Consider the following 6497-nt stretch of genomic DNA (forward strand, 5'->3'; position numbering starts at 1 on the left):
CTATTTCCCATGAAGTGATGGGACCAGATGCCATGATCTTCGTTTTCTGAATGTTGAGCTTTAAGCCAACTTTTTTCACTCTCCGCTTTCACTTTCATCAAGAGGCTTTTTGGTTCCTCTTCACTTTCTGCCATAAGGGTGGTGTCATCTGCATATCTGAGGTTATTGATATTTCTCCTGGCAATCTTGATGCCAGCTTGTGCTTCTTCCAGCCCAGCATTTCTCATTATGTACTCTGCATATAAATTAAATAAGCAGGGTAACAATATACAGCCTTGATGTACTCCTTTTCCTATTTGGAACCAGTCTGTTGTTCCAAGTCCAGTTCTAACTGTTGCTTCCTGACCTGCATACAGATTTCTCAAGAGGCAGGTTAGGTGGTCTGGTATTCCCATCTCTTGAAGAATTTTCCACAGTTGATTGTGATCCACACAGTCAAAGACTGACATAGTCAATAAAGCAGAAATAGATGTTTTTCTGGAACTCTCTTGCTTTTTTGATGATCCAGCCGATGTTGACAATTTGATCTCTGGTTCCTCTGTCTTTTCTAAAACCAGCTTGAACATCTGGAAGTTCACAGTTCACGTATTGCTGAAGCCTGGCTTGGAGAATTTTGAGCATTACTTTACTAGCCTGTGAGATGAGTGCAATTGGGTTACTTGGGTGTGCCCTAAATCCAATGACAGTTCCTTAGAAGATGCAGGAAAGGGACCTTCCTGACAGTCCAATGCTTAATAATCCACCTTGAAATGCAGAGGACTTGAGTTTGATCCCTGGTTGGTGAACTAAGATTCCACAAGCCATGGGACAACAAAAGCCCATGCTACAACTACTGAGCCCACTTGCCACAGCTAGCGAGACCCTGTGCTGCAACAAAGATCCTGATGTCACAACTAAGACCTGATACAGCCACATAAATAATAAATAAAAATAAAGAAAAAATTTTATCCAAAAAAATTAAAACATACAGGAGACATAAAGAAGAGAAAATCCAATAACATAAAGGCAGAAATTGGAGTGACGTGGCCACAAGGCAAGGAACTCTTGGAGCCACAAGAAGCTGGAAGGAGCAGGATTGATTCTCTCCTAAAGCAGGGGTTCCCACCCCCAGGTCATGAACACATACCAGTCTATGGCCTGTTAGGAACTGGGCCATACAGCAGGAGGCGAGCAGCAGGCCAGCAAATGAAGCTTCGCCTGTATTTACAGGTACTCCCCTTTGCTTGCATTGCCACATGAGTTCCGCCTCCTGCTCAACAAACTCAATAAACATAATGCGCTTGAATCATCCTGAAACCATGCCCCCAAGCCCAGGTCTATGGAAATACTGTCTTCCACAAAACCAGTCCCTGGTGCCAAAAAGGTTGAGGTGCATGTGTGCTAAGTCAATTCACTTATGTCTGATTCTTTAATGCCCTATGGGCCACACCCTGCCACGTTCCTCTGTCCATGAGATTCTCCAGGAAAGAATATTGGAGTGGGTTGCCATGCCCTCCTCCAAGGAATCTTCCTCACCCAGGGATTGAATCCACATCTCCTACGTCTCCTGCATTGGCAGGTGGATTCTTTAACACTAGCACCACCCAAGAAGCCCAAAAGGTTGGGGATCTCTGCCCTAAAGCTTTAACGGGGAGTACAGCTCTACTGACATCTTGATTTTGGATTTTCAGGCTTCAGAAATGTAAGAAAACAATTTCTGTTCATTGCTTCAGTCATGTTTGACTCTTTGCAATCTGAAGGACAATAGACCACCAATCTTCTCTAACCATTGGAATTCTCCAGGAGTGAATACTGGAGTAGATTGTCATGCCCTCCTCCACAGGATCTTCCTGACCCAGAAATAAAACCCAAGTCTCCTGCATTGCAGGCAGATTGTTCACTGCTGAATGGCTGGGGAAGCCCTATAAGGCACCCACATTGTGGTAATGTGTAACAGCAGCCATGGGGAACTAATACAGACCCTAAGGAAGATTCTTAGTATATTTGGAAGGTTACAGGAATCAGCTGCCATTTGTGGACATACACACACACAAACACACACACACTGCTGAAAGCCTGCTGATTTGCCCATTGGCATGAAGCTGCAGAGGCCGTTCAGGGGCACTAGTGGTAAAGAACAAGATTGCACCACACTTCTCCCCAGCATGGTGTCAAAGGAGCTTGCCAAAACAGAAGATCTTAATAAAATCCAGAGCTTCAAAAAGGAGCCTCCCAGGTAGCACTAGTGGTAAAGAACCCACCTGTCAGTGCAGAAGAAATAAAGGACACAGGTTTGATTCCTGGATCAGGAAGATCCCCTGGAGAAGGAAATGGCAACCCACTCCAGTATTCTTGCCTGGGGAATCTCATGGACTGAGGAGCCTGGCAGGCTACAGTCCATGGGATCACAAAGAGTTGTACATGGCTGAAGCAACTTAGCACACACCCACGTGAAGCTGCAGATGGACCTACAACTGTTCTACATCCCCAGAGAACCTCTTTGAGTCTCTCCGCCTCTTGGGCCAAGTATGTCCATTTATCTCCATGACAAAGGGCTCTGGGTTCTGCAGGATCCGTCATCACTGAGGTCAGAAGCAACACAGGTGAATACAGGCTTTATTCCATCCCCATGAGTTTCCATCTCTTGCTTGAAGCTTCCAGACTGCCTTTGATCGCACCCCACATTACAGTCCATCTTCTCTTCTCAGGATAAACCCAGAAAGCAGGTCACATATTTTACAACAGAAAACTTCTGTGGTCAGAGATTAATTTGTCTCATTCTTGCTGGTATGAAGGACTGAAAGAATGAAAAGGTTATCTAACCCAATGCACAATTCCCCCAAAAAATTATCTGTATTTCCAATGTACGGGAGGGATAGTTAGGGAATTGGGGATGAACATGTACACACTGCTATATCTAAAATGGATAGCCAACAAGGTCATACTGTGTAGCACCAGAAACTCTGCTCAACGTTATGGCAGCCTGGATGGGAAGGGAGTTTGGGGGAGAATGGAGACATGTACATGTATGGCTGAGTCCCTTTGCTGTCCACCTGAATCTATCACAACATTGTTAATCAGCTATGATGACTGTGACTATGTGTGCTCACTCTTGTCTAACTCTTCACAATACCATAGACTGTAGCCCACTAGGCCCTTCTGTCCATGGAATTTTCCAGGCAAAAATACTGGAGCAGGTTGCCATTTCTTTCTCCAGGGGATCTTCCCAACCCAGGGATTGAACCCAGATCTCCTGCATTGCAGGCAGATTCTTTACAGTCCGAGCCACCAAGGAAACCCTCATCAGCTATGTGCTAAGTCACTTCAGTCGTCTCCAACTGCTTGCAACACTATGGACTATAGCCCACCAGGCTCCTCTGTCCATGGGATCCTCAAGAATGGTGTGGGTTGCCATTTCTAGGGGATCTTCCCAAACCAGGGATCAAACCCACATCTCCTGCATCTCCTGCATTGGCAGGCAAATTCTTCACACTGAGAAAACTGGGAAGCCCCTTAATCATACTCAAATACAAAAAAAAAATTTTTTTTAAGGTCTATACTTCCTTTTACCCATGGGATAAAATCAAATCCAAACCACAGATCCCCCTCCCACACACACACACAAAAAAATGATCTATCTTTCCCTAGCTTCTTTATTCTTTAAAATGCAGGCTTATAAAGAAAATAGAGCTGGAAGGGGGTCCAAGGATTGGAGGTGATGGAGTCATGGATCCCTTGACAGTAGGTCACACTTTGTGTGATGACCTGAGTTGTGTCCTCTACAAAATTCATATGCTGAAGTCCTAACCCCCTATACCTGGGAATGTGGCTGAATTTTGAGACAGGATCTTCAAGCCATAGTAATAAGCTTCCCAGGTGGTACTAGTGGTAAAGAACCTGCCTACCAATGTAGAAGATATAAGAGATGTGGGTTAGATCCCTGGGTCAGGAAGATCCCCAGGAGGAGGGCATGGCAAGTCACTCCAGTATTCTTGCCTGGAGAATCCCATGGACAGAGGAGCCTCTGGGGCCATGGTCCATAGGGTCACAAAGACTCAGACACGACTGAAGCAACTGAGCATGGATGCAAGTTAAAATGAGTTCATTCAGGTGGGCCCTACTCTAATTTGACTGGTTTCCTTAAGAAGAAGAGATTAAGACCCAGACACACACAGGGGGAGGCCCATGTGAAGACACAAGGAGAAGACAACCATCTACAAGCCACGGAGAGAGGCCTCAAAAGAAACTGACATGGCTGGCATCTTCATCCATGACGTCATTGTTTTTGTTGTTGTTGTTTTAACACAGTGAAAACTTTTATATTCGGAATTAGCCAGTTGGACTCAGTTTAGATGATCCCAATTTCATTGGCAACATCCAAAGCATCATAGTCAGGAGCCAGTCGAACATATGCCCTCTTCTCTCTGTCAGGCCTGATCAGGGTGTTGACCTCAGCCACATCAATGTCACAGAGCTTCTTCACAGCCTGTTTAATTTGGAGCTTGTTAGCCTTGACATCCACAGTGAATACCAGCTATTTTTTTCATGGCTGACCCGGTGGTGAGGGGGAATTTGATGATGGCATAGTGGTCCAGTTTGTTTCTCCTAGAGGCGCTCTTCTGAGGCTATTTGGGCTGCCTCCTGAGCAGTGGTGTTTTGGGCTGCCAGAAGATGGGTAACATCCAGATCTTCTCTTTTTTGTGGCTGTGGACACCTTTCAACATTGCTTTCTTGGCCTTCAAAGCCTTTGCTTTGGCTTCGGCTTTCAGAGGGGCAGGGGCTTCCTTCTTCACCTTCAGTGCCATCTTCATGAAAAGACGTGACTTTATTTTGCAATGTTTATTTATTTGGCTGTCCCGGGTCTTAGCTGAGGCACACAGGATCTTTGATCTTCACTGAACCATGAGAACTCTGAGTTATGGAATGTGGGATCTAGTTCCCTGACCAAGGATAGAACCCAGGAACCCTGCATTGCAAGCGCAGACTCTTAGCCACTGGACCACCAGGGAACTCCTTGATCTAGGACTTCTCCAAAATGATGAGGAAAAAAAAATTCTATTGTTTAAGCCACTCAATCTGTGGTACTTTGTCACGGCAGCCCTAAGAACTAGCGTACCCTGCTTCCACAGGAGCCCTCTGGGGACACAGAACATTGACCATGGGGTGGATAGAGATAAAAGCTGAAATTCTAGTTTAACACTGGGATCTCAGGCAAAGTTCCCCAAGGTCCATTGCAGAGTGGAATATTTTATAAGTGGATGAGCTGCTTGTCTTCTCACGGAATATTTCTAAACTCTTACCACAATTGTCTCCAATTGTTGTTGTCCAGTCACTAAGTCATGTCTGACTCCTTGCCATCCCACAAACTACAGCACACCAGGCTTCCCTGTCCTGCACTATCTCCCAGAGTTTGTTCAAACTCATGTCCATTGAGTCAATGATGCCATCCAACCATCTCATTCTCTGTCCCTCCCTTCTCGTCTTGCCCTCAATCTTTCCCAGCAGCAGTCTTTTCCAATGAGTCAGCTTTTCATGTCGGGTAGCCAAAGTACTGGAGCTTCAGCTTCAGAATCAATCCTTCCAATGAATATTCAGAGTTGATTTCCTTTAGGATTGACTGATTTTATTTCCTCACTGTCCAAGGGACTCTAAAGAGTCTTCTCCAACACCACAATTTGAAGGTATCAATTCTTTGGCCCTCAGCTTCCCTATGGTCCAACTCTCATACCTGTATATGACTACTGGAAAAACCATAGCTTTGACTACACAGACTTCGTTGGCAAAGTGATGTCTCTGCTTTATTAATATGCTGTGTAGGTTTGTCATAGCTTTTCTTCCAAGGAGCAAGCATCTTTTAATTTCATGGCTGCAGTCACCATTCACAGTGATTTTGGTTCCATGGTGAGATAGATTAAATAGATTAAAGATTTCTGAAGCGTTTCTCCCAAGTTCTCTCAGTTTATTATGCTCAAGAGTTCTCTTAAAACCTTTAAGAAATGGAGGATGGAGCATCCCAAAACCTACTCATGTTTGAATTTCCCACCCTATCCTCCCCACTCCTTTAGGAGAGGTAAGTGCTCAAGTGAAGCTTAATTCGATTTAGAAAAAAATGATATTATATTTCTTAGACAAAAGGATCATGGAGTTGAGTTATATTTATAGCAGCTATAATCATGTTACCTTCTGTTTTTCCTTGTTCTCCCCACACCTTTAGTAAGGTCTCATGTAATTTCCCACCTGGTTCATTAGCCTGCAAGAAAATGATGGTTAAACTTCAACATCCACCCTTACATATAAGGAGCCCCCTGTGGCCAGCCTGGGCCTGTCCAGGCCAATTAGTCCCAGGGGTCAAGTAGCAGGGTTACAAGTCCCCACTACTCATCTCCATGCTTCTCCATCTCCACCTGCTTTCCCAGTTCCCAACAATGAGGTGTATGAAGTAAAAGGTTTAACTCGGAGGATAAGGGGTGCTCAAAGCCTGTACATCCCAAAGCAAGCATTGGCCCTAGACTGCTTCC

The 6497-nt window shown here is 44.9% G+C and overlaps 1 pseudogene; it reads right to left on the reverse strand.

The window, feature by feature from the left end:
• On the reverse strand, positions 4328 to 4798 carry LOC106502279 (annotated as a pseudogene).

This window comes from Capra hircus, chromosome 7 (genome assembly GCF_001704415.2).
Source record: "Capra hircus breed San Clemente chromosome 7, ASM170441v1, whole genome shotgun sequence".
In the NCBI taxonomy this organism is placed as follows: Eukaryota; Metazoa; Chordata; class Mammalia; order Artiodactyla; family Bovidae; genus Capra; species Capra hircus.